The 17,282-nt window shown below is 47.7% G+C and overlaps 1 long non-coding RNA gene across 1 annotated transcript; it reads right to left on the bottom strand.

The window, feature by feature from the left end:
* Positions 1–341: 341 nt before the first annotated feature.
* LOC114812258 lies at positions 342–12,364 on the bottom strand. Its single transcript, XR_003759921.2, has 3 exons — positions 12,169–12,364; positions 4,660–4,818; positions 342–1,214 (listed from the first exon to the last, which is right to left on the bottom strand). It is a non-coding gene; the product is annotated as an uncharacterized LOC114812258 (long non-coding RNA).
* Between the last annotated feature and the right edge of the window lie 4,918 nt (positions 12,365–17,282).

The raw sequence follows: 17,282 nt of genomic DNA on the forward strand, positions 1-17,282 counted from the left end.
TCGGGAGAGTAACTGGAGTTGTTGATAGGCAGAGGAAATCTGTGATTGATGATCGCAGATGAAAAGTATTAAGTAATGAATTCCCCGCCGGTGCCGGGCTAGTTGAAGACTCTCTCACTTTCTTAATTCGCTTGAAAAGCGCACACGATTCCTCCTGAAACCGACAGTAAACTTTAATAGCGGCAGATTCCGTGATTGTGTTGGTTTCTGATTGGCCCAAGCCTCAGAACCAGGCAATTCTCTGGTGTCTGAAGCTAATTAGGATGCAATTTTTCAATTACGGTACATTAAGCAACCGCACCTCCCAGATCTGGGAAAAAGAAAAAAATCGATAGGCTTAATTTGTCTATTTTCCTTTATTTCTTAATCATCTGATGATAGAGCAGTAATTATTTGTCATTTGGAAAAGAAAATTGTCGCACAGCTATTGTCTTCTCCTCTTAATATCCCATTCCATCTTTCTGGGAACACTTATACTTTGATCGATGTTTTGAATTTTGCCTCGATGTCGGCGAGGCAACAGGAAAGCATTATCCTGTGACGTTGGTCTGTTCCGTTGGAAATACTTTTTAAAAACCAGGCGTGGAGGAGGCTGGGCTTGTGTTTAAGAGCGGCAGAAGGGCCCAGATGCCAGTTTCCCAGTATCATTTGTGTTGGGTAAATCTCCTCCATCCTTTGCCCTAATAAGATGTCCGGAAAATCAAGGGTGCCAAAGAGAAGTGGGAATAAAACCCTTGCCAGATATGGAAAAAACCGAAATTACTCTGAATGTCACAGTCCTCCGAAAAGGCAGTTCTCCTCCGTCTGCGAGCTCATTAAATGGAAAAATGTCAAATGAGCTGTTTGAAAATATTAATGACAAAAATGATGCAGGATTCGAGAATATGCGGCGCCTAGGAAACCGATCTATTGCTTAACCCTTTTCGGAGGCTCTTTAAGTTGGCATTTTCGGGATGGTTCGAAGCGATTGGGTCTGGGTGAGCTAACACCTGCAGGATTTAGATAGCAGGGGCCTATCCTGTGTGGTTCCATCTCCAAAGGCTCATCAGCGGGATTAGTTCTGGGTTTCGTCTGCGCCGTGGTGCACTCAGCCAGTCTCACATGACGGCCTCGATTGGAGTGGCCGGCTGTCCGTTTTTCTATCATCCGGTCCGCTGGTTCGCTGATCCGTCCTCCGCCTGGTACAACTCCGATACCGGATACCTCTATGTCTGCTGTTTTTAATTTTCAGTGATGATAATAATCAATTGTGGTATTTATTAAGCGCTTATTATGTGCCAGGCATTGTACTAAGCGCTGGGGTAGATACGAGATGATCGGGTCGGACACAATCCCTTTCCCTCATAGGACTCACAGTCTCCGTCCCCATTTTACTGATGAGGGAACTGAGGCACCGGGAAGTGAAGTGACTCGCTCAAGGTCACATGGCAGGTAAGTGGCAGAGTCAGGATAAGAACCCAGGTCCTCTGACTGCCAGGCCCGTGCTCTTTCCACTAGGCCACACGGCCTCATTCTGCCTCAGCTGCAGCTGCCGATTTCCATGGCTTGGAAGTAGCGCCCGTGTCCACAGCGAACTGGGAGGGGAAAGCATTGGTCCTCCAACAAGTACGTAGGGTTCGGGGCGGGGTGGAGGGAAGGGACGGCAGGGTCCCCCCAGAAAAATATTTTGGGTAAGGGGATCCAGAAGTACTTCTGCAAAATGGTGCCCCGGGCTTTACCCCTTACGCTGTGTGTCCAGCATGGTGCATGTGAGTTAATAATATTAATAATGATAATGGTATTTGATAAACGCTTACTGTGCTTCAAGCACTGTTCCAAGCACTGGGGTAGATACAAGGTAATCAGGTTGGACACAGTCCCTGTCCCACATGGGACTCACAGTCTTAATCCCCATTTTACAGAGGAGGTAACCGAGGCACAGAAAAATGAAGCGACCTCCCTAAGGTCACACAGCAGACAAGTGGCGGAGTCTGGATTAGAACCCCAGTCCTTCTGATTCCCAGGCCTGTGCTGTATCCTCTAAGCCATGCTGCTTCCTGAGTTCACGTGTGTTTCCACGTCTGGTTTTCTCTGGTGCCATAAGGGGCCACGCTAGTAATTAATTGTGATGTGGGTTAAGTGCTGACTGTGTGTCAAGCACTATACTGAGCACTGGGTTAGTTACTAGCTAATCAGCTCAAGCATAGTGTGAGACGCGGAGTGGCCTAATGGGTAGAGCATGGGCCCGAGAGTCAATAGGACCTGGTTTTTCATCCCGGCTCCTCCGCTTGTCTACCGTGTGGACTCGGGCAAGTTATCTACCCATTGGTCGATTGGTTAGATCGAAACCTCCTCCCTTCTACTTAGACCATGAGCCCCGTGCGGAACAGAGACTGTGTCTGGCCCGACTATCTGGGATCCATCCCAGGGCTTAGTACAGTGCCTGGTATATAGTAAGCACTTCACAAATACCATAAAAAAGTGACCCTCAGGAGAGGCAGAGGCAGGAAAACCCAAGGAAACAAGAATTAGTGGACACGTTCCCTGCCCATAACGAGCTTACAGTCTAGCAGAGGAGACACATGTTCATAGGAATAAATAGGTAATATATCCAGCGCTTAGAACAGTGCTTCACACATAGTAAGCGCTTAACAGATGCCATCATTATTATTATTATAATACATAATTTGAAGATTTGTACACAAATGCTATGGTGTTGGGGGTGAGGCGAATATCAAATCTCCAAAGGTCCCAAATCCGAGTGGATAGACGATGCAAAATAATAATAGCACTATTTGTTAAGCACTTACCATGGGCCAAGCACTGTTCTAAGCTCTGGGGTAGATACAAGGTAATCAGGTTGTCCCACGTGGGGCTCACAGTCTTAATCCCCGTTTTACAGAGGAGGTAACTGAGGCCCAGAGAGATTAAGTGACTTGCCCAAAGTCACACAGCTGAAAAGCGGCAGAGTGGGGATTAGAACCCACAGCCTCTGACTTCCAAGCCCATGCTCTTTCCACTAAGCCACGCTGCTTCTCTAAAGGGAGAGGGAGCTGGGGAAAAGAGGGCTTATTCGGGGAAGACGTCTAGGAGAAGTTGTGACCTCAGTTAGGCTTTGAAGGTGGAAAGAGTGGTGGCCTAGGAGGACCTCACTATCTTGTGTCTACCCCTGAGCTTAATACAGTGCTTGTCACATAGTAAGCACTTAACACACGCCAAGGTTACCATTTTTATTATTAGACCTTTGGGATTGTAAGGTTCTTGAGGTCAGAGGTCGGGTCATTACACTGCATTGCATGGCACGGTCCCAAGCACTAAGCAGAATTTTCTGCACAGTCTAGGCACTTAATAAATGCGACTGATGGATTAATTGATTGATTAATTGCCCTCAAGGAGCTTACAATCTGATGAGGGAGATATATTATTTAAAAAGAGTGGGAATGGGGGGGATGTATATGGGTAATAACAGGAAGCAGTCAAATATATCAGGATGAAATAGCAGAATACGAATACAAATACAAATATCCACATGTACTTAGATGCTGAAAATAAGAATAAATTATATCCAGGCTAAGGTAGGGTGTTCTCATTCCCTTTTGTCCTCACCTAATAATATCTGTTAAGTGCTTATCGTGTGCCAAGAACTGTACTAAGCGCAGGGACTTAAAATAGAAAATACAAAATAAAATACAAAATACAAAATAGAGATTCAATTCCTGTGCATCCACCTATTTGGGTTGTGAGCCCCCTGTGAAACAGTGACTGTGTCTAACCTGCTTATCTTGTCTCTACTCCAGCACTTAGAAAAGAGCTTGGCTACAAAGGCTTAACAAATGCCATTATTTTTATTATTATTAGTCTATATGTTGCCAAATTGTACATTCCAAGCGCTTAGTACAGTGCTCTGCGCATAATAAGCGCTCAGTAAATACTACTGAATGAAATACTATTGAATGAATATTCGTATTCTTGTCAAGATAATGAGGTAGGACACAGCTCCCATGTGGAGCTCGTAGCCTAAGGGGAGGGAGAAGAGGTATGGAATCCCCAAGTAGGGAAATGGAGGCACAGAGGAGTTAAGTGGCTCACCCAAGATCACCCGGCAGGTAACTGGCGGAGCCAGAAGTAGCAGTCGATCAATCAGTCAATCACAGTTATTGAGCATTTACTGTGGGAGAGCCCTGTACTAAACACTTAGGAGAGTACAGGACAGTATTAGGTGTAACCCATGTCTCCAGACGGCCAGACCTGTGCTCTTTCCACCTGGCCACGCCACTTCTCAGTTGGCTTGTTGGCCAAGGTTTATTCTTAGTTACTCTGTTTCGCACCCTGAAGTTGCAGACCTCTAGAAAAGTCCCTGGCCACTCTTTCTCCTGCACCCTTCAGAAACTGTACTCTCCCAAGCACTTAGAGAAGCAGCGTGGTTTAGTGGAAAGAGCACAGGATTGGGAGTCGGAGGGCGTGCGTTCTAATCCCGGCTCCGCCACTTATCAGCTGTGGGACTTTGAGCAAGTCACTTAACTTCTCTGTGCCTCAGTCACCTCACCTGTAAAATGGGGATGAGGACTGTGAGCCCCACGTGGGACAACCTGATCACCTCATATCTACCCCAGTGCTTAGAATAAGCACCCAATAAATAGGATTGACCGTCAGTCAGCCGGAGCCGGAGGTCCTTCCCACCTGGTGGTTTTAGAGGTGACATGGCAGTCTTGTATCTGAGGGCCGGAGTTCGCTTCGTCGCTTCGTCGCTTCATCCTTTGACGTCTGTCTATTGTCGGAGGCCTCCGCTCCTTAGAAGCTCTGGCTACGTCTCGCTTCCGGGGCTTCGGGGTTCAGCGTCTGTGGGAAAGGATGACGCGGAGCTGCCTCTCAAGAGGCCCTGTGGCAAAGCAGATGTTTTCTGACGGATTTTCTGTCTGGTCAGCGATGGCCTCTGTTCGGCTGTGAGCCCTGCCTCTTGGGACAAGTCATCGACTTTCTCTCTTAATAAACCAACGGTGGGGATTTCCCAGGAGGTTTACTTTTTTAAAGTGCTTTGATTTTGGCAGCTCATGGGGAGACTTAGGTTGAAAGTGCAAATAAAGGCCTCTCCGTATCAATCGGTGGAAAGTATTGAGGCTTGCTGTGTACAGAGTGCCGTGCTGACCACCAAGGGAGAACAAAACGACAGCGTTGGTAGACACAATTCCTGCTCTCAAGGAGCTTACGGGGCCTGGCACTTAAGAAGCGCTGAGCTAATACCATAGAAAAGGAGCTTACGATCTAGTAATGGTGGAGAGCAACGTGAAAATAAATTACAGATAGGAAAAGTGGCAGAGTATAAGGACATGGACGTAAGTGATTTGGGGCTGGGAGTGAATATCAAAATGCTCATTTTTTTTTTAATGGTACTTGTTAAGCACTTACTTTGTGGCAGACACTGTACTAAATGCTGGGGTAGATAAAAGGTAATCAGGTTGGACACGGTACCTGTCCTACGTGGGGCTCACAGCCTCAATCCCCATTTTGCAGATGAGGTGACTGAGTCCCCGAAAAGTGAACTGACTTGCCCCACGTCATGGAGGAGACAAATGGTGAAGCTTTTGCCGATTTTGCCGCAGGCAACTGACAGGGTCAGGATTAGAACCCAGGTCCTCTGACTCCTAGTCCATGTTCCAGCCATTAGGCCACACTGCTTCTCATTCCTCTTCTCTGGTCATTTTTGATGGAGACAGTGGCAGATTTCCCAAGAGGCTCTAAAAGCTCCAGGTTTAGAGTGGTAAACTTGGAAAAGGAGAAAGAGAAGGGAAAAAGGAAGAGAAGTATGTATGTTCAGCCGGCTTTATGCCTTACGGTGGCCATTTCGGGTTTGAAAGGAAGGCATGGCAATCTTCTAAAAGTCAAAACTCACCCGACCTGGGCAGCGGCGGCATGAGAGAGAGAGTCGAGGGCGGAGACTCAAGTTTACTGCGCGGAAGGAGGCGGTGGTAAACTACTTTCATATTTTTACCAAGAAAACTCTATGGATAATCTACCAGAACGATTGCAGGTGGAAGTGGGACATTCTGGGAGCGATGTGTCTATGGCGTCGCTATGCGTCGGACCTGACTCGACAACGTAAGACAACAACGACTCTTCCAAGTGCTTAGTACAGTGCTCTGCACACAGTAAGCACTTAATAAATATGATTGAATGAATGAATAAATGAATGGTGTTTATTGACTGCTTACTAGAAGTAGAAGTAGAAATAGTAGTTGTAGTAATAATAATGATAGTATTTATTAAGTGCTTATTGTGTGCAGAGTAGAGTTCAAAGCACTTGGGAGAACGCAAAAGAAAAACCAGCAAAAAACAGTGTGTTCTAGAGGAAAGAGCCTGGGCCTGGGAGTCAGAGAACCTGGGTTCTAATCCTGACCCTGTCAGTTGCCTGCGGTATGACCCTGGGCAAGTCATTTACTTCTTTGGACCTCAGGTTCCTTAGCTGTAAAATAAAATTTCAACATTTGTCCTCCCTCATCCTTAAAACGGGAGCCCCATGTGGAACAGGGGCTCAATCGGACCGTATTATCTTGTATTTACCTCAGTGTTTGGAGTGGAATAAGTGTTTAACCAATTTCGCTCTCATTATTGATAGACTTAGTGGTCACAATCCCTACCTTAAGAGATTTGTAACCTAGCAGGGGAGGAAGACCCAGAAATAAATTACAGGAAGAGGGAAGCCGGGCGAGTAGAAAGATACGTGCCGTGAGTGCAATGAGTGAAGAGGTATGACTGCTCAAGTGTTTAGGTGATGCAGAGGTGCTGAAATGGCAGTTGGGCGGGAGATAGAAGGTGTTTAGGATTTCTTTAAATCTGTCAAGTGCTTCCCCAGTTAACATGCAGTGTAGTGTAGTTCCTGATCTTGCTACGGACATCTACAGTGCAGCACAGAACGAATGGCGAATCGCTTTAGTCTGAAAGACCAAACGGCTGGAAGACGGTGATGAAATGAATGAAATATTTTCCTTATTTCCTACAACTCCACTTCTTGCATTCATTCATGCATTCATTCATTCATTCATTCATTCAATCGTATTTCTTGAGTGCTTATCATGCGCAGAGCACTATACTAAGCACTTGGGAAAGCACAGTGTAACAATAAGCAGACACATTCCCTTTCCACAGCGACCTTCCAATCCAATTTTGATATTTGGCAAATCTGACTTGGGCTTGGTATCAGAGCATAAAAAATTAATAAATGAAATGAAATAGAGGAAGATTTTTCAGAGACCTCACATGGACCGATAATCTGGAGGGAATTATAGTGATCGGACTCCTAATTAGCCATCTTTATACAACGCATTTTGAAGAAACTCATTAAGAGCTACTGAAATGAAACAAGAACGAAATAAACTCCAAGATCTGTAGGACAAAAAGCAATCCTTTTCTCAGTGTCTTTCATAGAAACCACTTAATCCCTCAATCAGTGGTATTTATTGAGCATTTACTGTGCAGAGCATTGTACTAAGTACTTGGGAGAGGACAGTACAATAGAGCTGACAAAAATGATTTTAGAGCCAGTGTGGCTTTGTGGAACGAGTGAGGGACAGGAAGTCAGGAGATCTGAATCTAATTACCACTCTACCACCGACCTACTGTGTGACCTTGGGCAAGCCCTTTCACCTCTCTGGGCCTCAGTCTCTTCATCTGTAAAATGGGAATAAGATACCCGCATGGCATGCATCTTACATGAGGGAACCTGGGAAGGACAAGAACTGTGTTGGATCTGATCACCCTGTTCCCGCCAAGTCCTTATTATTATTGTTGTTATTATTATTTATTATTATTACTGAATCTTGAGACCCTCATAGCTCTAACTGGGGACCAGCCTAGCTCTCCCAGCCTCATGTTTATCCTGAGAGTTGGGATTCTGAAGAACTCATTGTAGGCAGGGAAGCAAGCGTGGCCTAGGGGATAGAGCACGGATCTGGGAGTCAGAAGGACCTGGGTTCTAATCCAGGCTCTGCCACTTGTCTGCTGTGTGACCTTAGGCGAGTCACTTCACTTCTGTGTACCTCAGTTCCCTTATCTGTAAAGTGAGGATGAAGACGAGCCCCACCTGGGACGGAGACTGTGTTCACCCTGATTAGCTTGTATCTACCCCAGCTCTCATTAATCTCCAGAGATTAATTCTCTGGAGAAGACACTAGCGCTAGGAAAAAATCCGGGGAAAACGTGGAAGAGACAGACCGGCAGCAAGATGGATAGAGACCATAACAACGATAACGGAAGAACCATTAGAAAGGTTGCGAATTATGGCAGAGGACAGGACGTTCTGGAGAAAGTATATCCATGAGTCGCTATGGATCGGCAACGACTCGACGGCACTTAATAATAATAATTACCCCAGCTCTTACTTCAGCGCCTGCCACATAGTAAACGCTTACCAAATGCCACTTAGAACAGTGCTCGACATAAAGTAAGTGCTTAACAGATGCCATAAAAAAGAAAAAAAAAAACAGAAGGCCATACAGTAGGCTGGTGGCAGAGCTGGAACTTGAGCCCGGATCTCCTCTCTTCCTTTCTTTTGCACTTTCCACTAGCCCACACTGCCCTTCCCTTCCCCCTTCCCTTCCCTTCCCTCCCCTGCCCCCCATAACTCAGTGCTCAAAAAAATACCAGTCTCTCAGAAGACAACATCCTGTGGGTTATGGGGAGAATTAGATTATTGGCACCAGAATTTTTCGTTTCCCAAGTCATTAAAAGCTCGGCAGCTCCAAAAGTCAAAAGCTTTCAAGGTGAGGTCTGCTTTTCATCACGAAGTAAGGGCACCCTGAGCCTTCATTTTCATGAGTCCCATTACCATATGCAGTGTTTAAGCCCTTTGCTCCGCTGCACAGTGTCGACACCGAAAAGCCTCTTCTTGTGGTTACATCATAAAAATTCTTTCGCTCTTGGAAGCTGACTGTGAATATTTGCATATGTATATCTTCAATTTTCACAGAGCAGGCTGGCTAGCAGATGGAAAAACCAAAGAAGCCTCCAACATTTATTTGAAAGTTCGACGTCTCCCCGTGTTGTGAACCGCATAGGAAACTAGGTGGGTTTTTTTTTAACCAAACTGAGACTGTCAGATCCCAACCTCAGAATATTTTCACAAGGGGAAAAAAAAATAAAGAGAGAAAAACCCAACAGAATTGGTTTTCTTCTTTCTCTCCTCCCTCCAAACCAGATGGCAGATGGTATGCCATCAATAAGATGCGGATTCCAAACTCTGTTTGCTTACCGTGGAGCATGTTACATCTCCGAGGCCCACCGAGTAGCAGAGAGATAATGACGGTCCAATCGATCAGTCGATCCATAACATCTACCAAATGCTTATAGTGTGCACAACACTGTACTAAGCACTTGGGAGAGTACAATATAACAGAGTTGGTAGATGCTTTCCCTGCCCACGAGGAGCTTACAGTCTGGAGGGGGAGACAAAGAAGGAATGAGAGATCTGAATTTAGATCCCTGAAAAAGTATTTGTTCAGGTGTGAATAGTTGGGGTATTTATTAAGTGCTCACTATGTACTAAACACCGGGGTGGTTAGGACACAGTCCTTGCTCCAGCCAGGGCTCATAATCTGAGAGGTAAAGGAGAGCAGGGATCCTCGCCCCATTTTACGGATGACAGAAATAATAATGATGATGATACTAATGATAGTATTTGTTAAGCGCTTACTATGTGTCAAGCGCTTTTCTAAATCATGGGGTGGCTACAAGCTGATCAGGTTAGAGACGGGCCCCGTCTAACACACGGGGCTCACAGTCTCAATCCCCATTTCACAGATGAGGTAACAGAGGCTCAGAGAGGTTAAGTGACTAGGCTAAGGTCACTCAGCAAGCCGGAGGCACAACTGGGATTAGAGCCCGGGTCTCCTGTGGCCCGGCCCTCTTCTCTCTCCAAAGGGCCACACCGCCGCGACCTGGCTCGGAGAACAAATTGACTCTTTGTTTAGCCGATCGACCGGCACAAGGGCCTCTTTCTCTCGCTGTGGGAACACCCCAAGAGGGACTTGACCTTCCAGCAGGGCAGGGCCAACCGGTAAGCCTGGGGGACGGAAGCCCCTTTCTGGCTCATTTGGGATGACCTCGGGGTGACCAGAGAGCACTCTGGGAGGCGGTCCAGCGCGGTCGGCCGCCCGACCACGACGGGACGGCGAGAACTCTCGGCCCCCCGCCACGCAGACGAGGGCTCCAAGTGCAAAATCTGTCCTCCATTAATCTGTAAGGAGTTGACAAAAGGGGCTTTGATCCCGGCCTGTTTTTTTTCCCTCTTCCTCAAGTTTCCTGATGACACATAATAGGCCACTTCAGAGATGGGGCCAGAAATGCTCAATTCGACTCTGGCCAGGCCTCGGTTCCCCTCCCCCCCCCCCCGCCTGGCCCGGGCCCGGCCCGCGATATTAATGGGCCTTTAAGTAGTTGCATGTGTTGCTTTTATGTGTCGGTTGAATTCAGTTCTTTCAAATTCACAGCTCTCTGGGAGACCGGAAGCCGGGTTCCTTGTACGGGGTGTGGGGAGGGGGTCCTGGGGAGGTGAGCGTCAGTCCCCCCCGCACCCCACTCCCTTTGGGGAGCCTCGTCCTGGTCTGCTGAGAGCAGTGCACAGTAGTAGCAGTAGTAGTAATAATAGTCGGTCGGTCAGTTGTATTTATTGTATGTGTTCAGAGCACTGTACTAAGCTCTTGGGAGAGTACAAAAGAACAGACGCGTTCCCTGCCCACGAGAAGCTTACGGTCCAGAGCGGGAGACAGACATCAGTAGGAGTAAACAAATTGCAGATAGGTACGTAAGCGCCGTGGGGCTGGGGGGTCGGGGGGGGGGGTGAATAACGGGAACAAGTCAGGGAATGACACAGAAGGGAATGGAAGGAAAGGAAAAGAGGACCTAGTGAGGGAAGGCCTCTTGGAGGAGATGTGCCTTCAGTAAGGCTTTGAAGACGGGGAGAGTGATTGCCTGTCGGATACGAGGAAGGAGGGCGTCCCTGGCCGGAGGCAGGACGTGGGCCAGAGGTCGGCGGAGAGATAGACGACACTGAGGTACAGCGATTAGGTTGGGTCATAGAGAGAAGTGTGTGGGCGGGGCTGCAGTGGGACACTAACGAAATGAGATAGGAAAGGGCAAGGTGATTGATGGAAGGGAGTTTCGGTTGGATGTGCAAGTGGATGGGCAACCGTGGGAGATTCTCGAGGAGTGCGAAAACCTGGAAGGAGCGTTGTTGTAGAAAAATGATCTGGGCAGCAGAAGTAGGGTCTGGAGTCGCGAGAGACGGGAGTCAGGGAGGGCAGCAAGGAGGCCGATGTAGTAATCAAGGCAGGATAGGTTAAGGGCTTGGATTGATGTGGTAGCAGTATGGACGGAGAGGAAAGGATGGGTTTTAGTGATATCGTGGATAAAATCGACAGAATTCGGCGATGGATACTACTACTCGTCTCCTCTCCCTTCTCCCCCTCCCCCCTCCCCTTATTCTCTTTTCCCTCCTCCTTCTCCCACTCATTCTTTCCCTTCTCCTCCTCCCCTTCATCCTCACCTTCTTTTCCCTCCTCCTTCTTCACTTCCTTCTTCTCATCTTCCTCCTCTTCCTTCTCTCGTCCTCCCTTCCCTTCCCTTCCCTTCCCTTCCCTTTCCCTTCCCTTCCCTTCCCTTCCCTTCCTTCCCTTCCCTTCCCTTCCCTTCCCTTCCCTTCCCTTCCCTTCCCTTCCCTTCCCTTCCCTTCCCTTCCCTTCCCTTCCCTTCCCTTCCCTTCCCTTCCCTTCCCTTCCCTTCCCTTCCCTTCCCTTCCCTTCCCTTCCCTTCCCTCCTTCCTCTTTTTCCTCCTCCTCACCCTCCTCTTCCACTTCACCTCTTCTTCTTCCTCCTCTTCTTCCTCCTCCTCCACTTCTTCCTCCTTCATCTCTCCCTCCACTTCTTTCTCCTCCACCTCATTCCCCACCCCTTCCCCCCTTCCGTTAATGGGCCTTCATCACAGACTTCTGAGACCATGGGGTTCTCACCCACTAGTATTACCAGTATTGAGACCTTGGTTAAGCTCCTGGAGGATGTAATTAGAAACAGAAATTGCTTTCATCTCCTCGCTTTCCCGACGCCGAACTGTATCCACGTAGCCTAATGGGCTGTTTCCTATAATCAATAATAGAATCAGGCTAATTCCTACTGTACTAATTTGCGATGTCTGAAGTTTACCCCGCCGACTCGGTGGTCCGCGTCGAGGCTTAATAGCGGCTAATTAGCGAAGCACTGCACGCTGCAACGAATAGGAAGACCAGCTCAAACCAAAACCAGGAGAAGGCCGACTCTCTCCGTGGCCCGAATGCCTTGCCTTGGGATGGCTCTTCCCAAACCCATCTTCCGATTCGTTAATTTTTCCGACTTGCAAAATGCAGTTCCGAGCCATTAGCGGACGTTTAAGGTTCAGTTGTAGAACATCTGAGCGAAAGCGTCGGGTGACGGTGACCGTTAAAGTCCTAACGAGGGACACGGGACATCTGTTTGCAGTTTGCCAGGTGGCGGGGCTGGCTTAGAACAGGAGTGATTTCTGAGCTCGGGTCAAGCAGATGCAGACCCGGGATCGATCCCCTCCCCGAGACTGTTTTTTCTTTGTTGATTCAATCAAGTCAATTAGGGAAAATACAATTCAAATTTATTTGACTTTCACATATGCTAATGAATAATTAGCACGTAGGCCTCGGGACTTGAATTCATTTGTGGCTATATAAAATAAGAATTTCCTGAAAGCCTGTGTGGGTCGGGGGTGGGGTGGAACGCCGCTCTTGTTTCCGCTGAGAAGGGAACGGACGGTGTCCTCGGTTCACCTTTTTACCCCCGTTGCCCGTCACCACTAGAATGGGTGGAATTAAGCGAGGTCGCAAGAAACCATCCTGGAAAATATGACCCAGAGGTCTTTGAGAGCGAGGGAGGGAGAGCTCAAAACCTCCCACTGGACCCACATTGGTTGGTTGGCTTTGTTGTCCACAAGGAATCGTCTGGGTTCCACGAGGTCAAACCGGGGTCCAAATTCCAACCTTGACCCCTCTCTAGGCAGCTACGTTTGGTTACTAGAGTGACCACATATCCAGTCTCCAGCTGGTCCGTCCCCTATTCGGTCTGGCCGCGGCACCGGAAGTCTTCATGTCCAGTATTTTTATTTTCAGTGCCTGGCTTCCCTTTACCTCTTGCTGCCAAGTTCCCTGAAGCGGTGCCCGCGTTCACAGGCCCAGCGGTAGAGGGGATACACTGGCTCTGGAGGGATTTTGCGGGGCTGCGAGGGTCTCACTGGAGAAATACTATTTGTTCACGTAACTTGGGACAGGTTTCTCATTCATTCTTTCAGTTGTATTTACTGAACACTTACTGCATGCAGAGCACTGTACTGTACACAGTACAGCGTAACAATAAACAGACACACTCTCTGCCCACAACGATCTTACAGTCTGGGGTTGGGGGACAGGGGACATCATTATGTTACTTTTGTGTCAAAATGTGCGTCAGTCCGATATCCCCTAGGGCTGTCAGATGCCACCACATAAGGGCTTAATATCACAAAGTTTCCGTTAAAATCAAAGAGAAGTGGAAGAACCAATTGGCTTCTCCTTCGAAGGATTTTTAATCTATCAGTTAATTAATCAATCAAATGTATTTATTAAGTACCTCTTGTGTGCACAGCACTGTACTGAAGAATAGGCACACAAGAAATATAGTGAGGCTATGTTTAAGATGTTGAAGATGACATTAAAGGTCTTTTCCTTGTACCAACCTCCCCAAATAGCAATGTGAGGGGAAATGCAAGCACGGACACACACACACACACACACACACACACACACACACCCCCAAAGCATCAGTTTGATGACTAATTAGGACTCTGTGGCTCATTCACCCTGAACCTGTTTTTGTCTCATTTCCTGAGGCGATTCACCCCTCTGAATCTCCCTCTGAGGTTTAGGTTTTTCCCCTGAGTCAAAGTGAATTTTCAGCAGACCTATTTTGCAAGACTGTGGGAAGGTGAGAGGTAGGGGAGAGAATGCCAGAGATTGCTCCCTTTCCCCCCACCCCCATCCCAAATCTCTAAAGAGAGATGGTTCAGATTCGGGATTGGTCTTCCAGTTTCTGGGAATGGTTGACTCTGGGCACTTTCTCATCGAGGGGAAAGTCAACCCCCAACCTTCTTCTCCTTTAAAGAGGTGCCAAGGGGCTGAATATGAATTCCCTGAATTCTAACATCATTTTCACCAGATGGGAAAATGAAGTCTCAAAATTATCCAAGGCATATTGGATGTCTTGAGCTTTCTCTTCCTCCTCTTCCTCCTCCTCTTCTTCCTCCTCTTTCTCATCCTCCTTCCCTTCATCTTTCTTTTCCTTCTCCCTTCTTCCTCTTTTCTCCCCCCCAGCTCCTTCTCCCTCCACCTTTCATCTTTCTCTTCCTCCTTCTCCCCTTCTCATCCCCCTTTCCCCCTTCTCATCTTCCCCTCTATCTCCCTCTTCTCTATTTCCTTCTTCCTTCACCCCTTCCTTCTCCTCCTCCTCCTCCTCCTTCTCCATCCCTTCTCTTCCCTTTCCTCCTCTTTCCCCTCTTTCTCCTCTTCCTCCTCTTCCTTCTCCTTCTCATCTTCTTTCTCATCCTCCTTCTTCCCTTGTCATCTTCCCCTTGTCACCACCCCCTTTTCTATTTCTTTCTTTTTTCCCTTTCCCCTTTCTCCTCCTTCCCCTTTCTTCTTCCTCCTCTTTCTCCTCCTTCTCCTCTTCCTTTTCTTCCTCCTCCTCCTCTCTGTCCTCCTCCTCTTTCTCCCCTTCCCCCGTTTTCCACTCCTTACTCTGCTCCTCATCTGATTCTGACCCCCAGCTCCTAAGGAGGAGGGCTTGAAGGAAGTCAGGCATAAAGAGACCAAGGGCTTCTCAACTCTAAATCTTATTGTCCTGCTTGTTATGGGTAGAAATGAAGCCTTCAGAATGGGCTCAGCCTGGTCTTCAGTCAGTCAATCAATCAATGGTATTTATTGAAATCATACGATGTGCATGAGCTTACAGTCTCCAGTGCTCAAAGGACGTTTTTAAGTCTCCAGTAACCACATAATTCTTTTGGTTACCTCCGGGAGGGCTTTTTCCTCTTGCCCAAAATTATCTAGAGACCCCCAGTGCAGATGCTGGTTGTGGTAGAGCTTTACAGAAAAGAACTGTGAGGAGATGAGGCTGTTGTGTGTCAATTTCCGGCTTTTTGGTTGAGGGAGGATTTGGGAATGACACAGGAGAATGATAATAATAATGTTGGTATTTGTTAAGCGCTTACTATGTGCCGAGCACTGTTCTAAGCGCTGGGGTAGACATAGGGGAATCGGGTTGTCCCACGTGGGGCTCACAGTCTTAATCCCCATTTTACAGATGAGGGAACTGAGGCACAGAGAAGTTAAGTGACTTGCCCACAGTCACACAGCCGACAAGTGGCAGAGCTGGGATTCGAACTCATGAGCCCTGAGTCCAAAGCCCGTGCTCTTTCCACCGAGCCACGATAATAATTATGGTATTTGTTAAGTGCTTACTTTGTGCCAGGCACTGTATTAAATGCTGGGTTGGTTACAAGCAAATCAGGTTGGACACTGTCCCTGTCCCACGAGGGTCTCACAATCTCTATTCCCATTTTACAGATGAGGTAACGGAGGCACAGAGAAGTTAAGTGACTCGCCCAAAGTCATACAGCTTACAAGTGGCAGAGGTGGGATTAGAACCCATGATCTTCTGACTCCCAGCCCTGTGCTCTAGCCACTACAATCACACCGGGGCCAACTGATCCAGTGATCCCATCCCACAGACTTGACATCAGTGCCATTTGAGGTTAATTCCATATCTTTTTGTCTTTACTATTAGTTTACAAGATATCTGTTAAGTCCTCACTACGAGCAAGGCACTGTCCTAAGCACCGGGGGAGTCAAACGTTAATCAGGTTGGACACAATCCCTGTCCCACATGGGATTCACAGTTCTAACCCCCATTTTACAGATGTGAAATGTACAGTCGATTAGACTGTAAGCCCGTCGATTAGACCGTAAGCCCGTCAAACGGCAGGGACTGTCTCTATCTGTTGCCGACTTGTACGTTCCAAGCGCTTAGTACAGTGCTCTGCACATAGTAAGCGCTCAATAAATACTATTGAATGAATGAATGAACAGATGAGGTAACGGAGGCACAGAGAAGTAAAATGACTTATCCAAGGTCATGCAACAGACAATTGGCAGAGCTGGGATTAGAGCCTAGGTCCTCTGCCTCCCAGCCCCGTGCTCTTTCTGCTAGTCCTTGTTGCTTCTCAAGGTTGTCTCTGGAGGGGAGAAGAATTTGGAAGCTCAAGGACTGGACCAGTAAGACCGGGGTCAAGAGGTGGGATGGACATATGGGGTGTTGGGGGGGTGAACTGCTCAGGTTTCTTTCCCCCAAATGATGGATCCCAAAATCCCATTTCAATGGGCCACCTTCGTCTGGTGAATCAAGCCCAGAGCTGGAGAATAGCCCTGCTTAATTAAATATTTCAACTTACTGAACTGGAGGTGAAGCCGAGCCTAATCAGCAGAGCAGTCCTATAAATTAGGAAATGATGACAAAGCTGACAATAGGTTGTAAACTACTACAGTGACGTGTTTTAATGAATTCATCAGAGCAATAGTGTCTGCTCTCTGACATCTCCGCCCTCTGCGTTGCCCTTTCCTTTCTCCCTCTGGAGAACTGACTTCTGAAAAAAGAAAGCCGTGGTTGATTGTTCGGTGGCATCGACGTCAAGTCTACGGGCTGGGACCACTGGGGCAGAGAAGTTGATTACTGCAACGGGTGACCCCCGTGTGATTGTAGTGGCAAGAGCACGGGCCTTGGGACTCAGAAAGTCATGGGTTCTAATCCCGCCTCTGCCACTTGTATGTTGGGTGACCTTGGGCAAGTCACTTCACTTCCCTGGGCTTCAGTTAAAAGTGAAAAGAGCCTGGGCTTCGGAGTCAGAGGTCATGGGTTCGACTCCCGGCTCTGCCACTTGTCAGCTGTGTGACTGTGGGCGAGTCACTTCACTTCTCTGGGCCTCGGTTACCTCATCTGTAAAATGGGGATTAACTGTGAACCTCACGTGGGACGACCCGGTGACCCTGTATCTCCCCCAGAGCTTAGAACAGTGCTCTGCACATAGTAAGCGCTTAACAAATACCAACATTATTATTATTATTATCTGTAAAATGGGGATCGAGTTGGTGAACCCCATCTGGGACAAGAGGCCGCGTCCAACCCGATTTGCTTGCATCCATCCCAGCACTTACTATGGTGCCTGGCAT

The sequence above is a fragment of the Ornithorhynchus anatinus genome, chromosome 5, assembly GCF_004115215.2.
Source record: "Ornithorhynchus anatinus isolate Pmale09 chromosome 5, mOrnAna1.pri.v4, whole genome shotgun sequence".
Lineage (NCBI taxonomy): Eukaryota > Metazoa > Chordata > Mammalia > Monotremata > Ornithorhynchidae > Ornithorhynchus > Ornithorhynchus anatinus.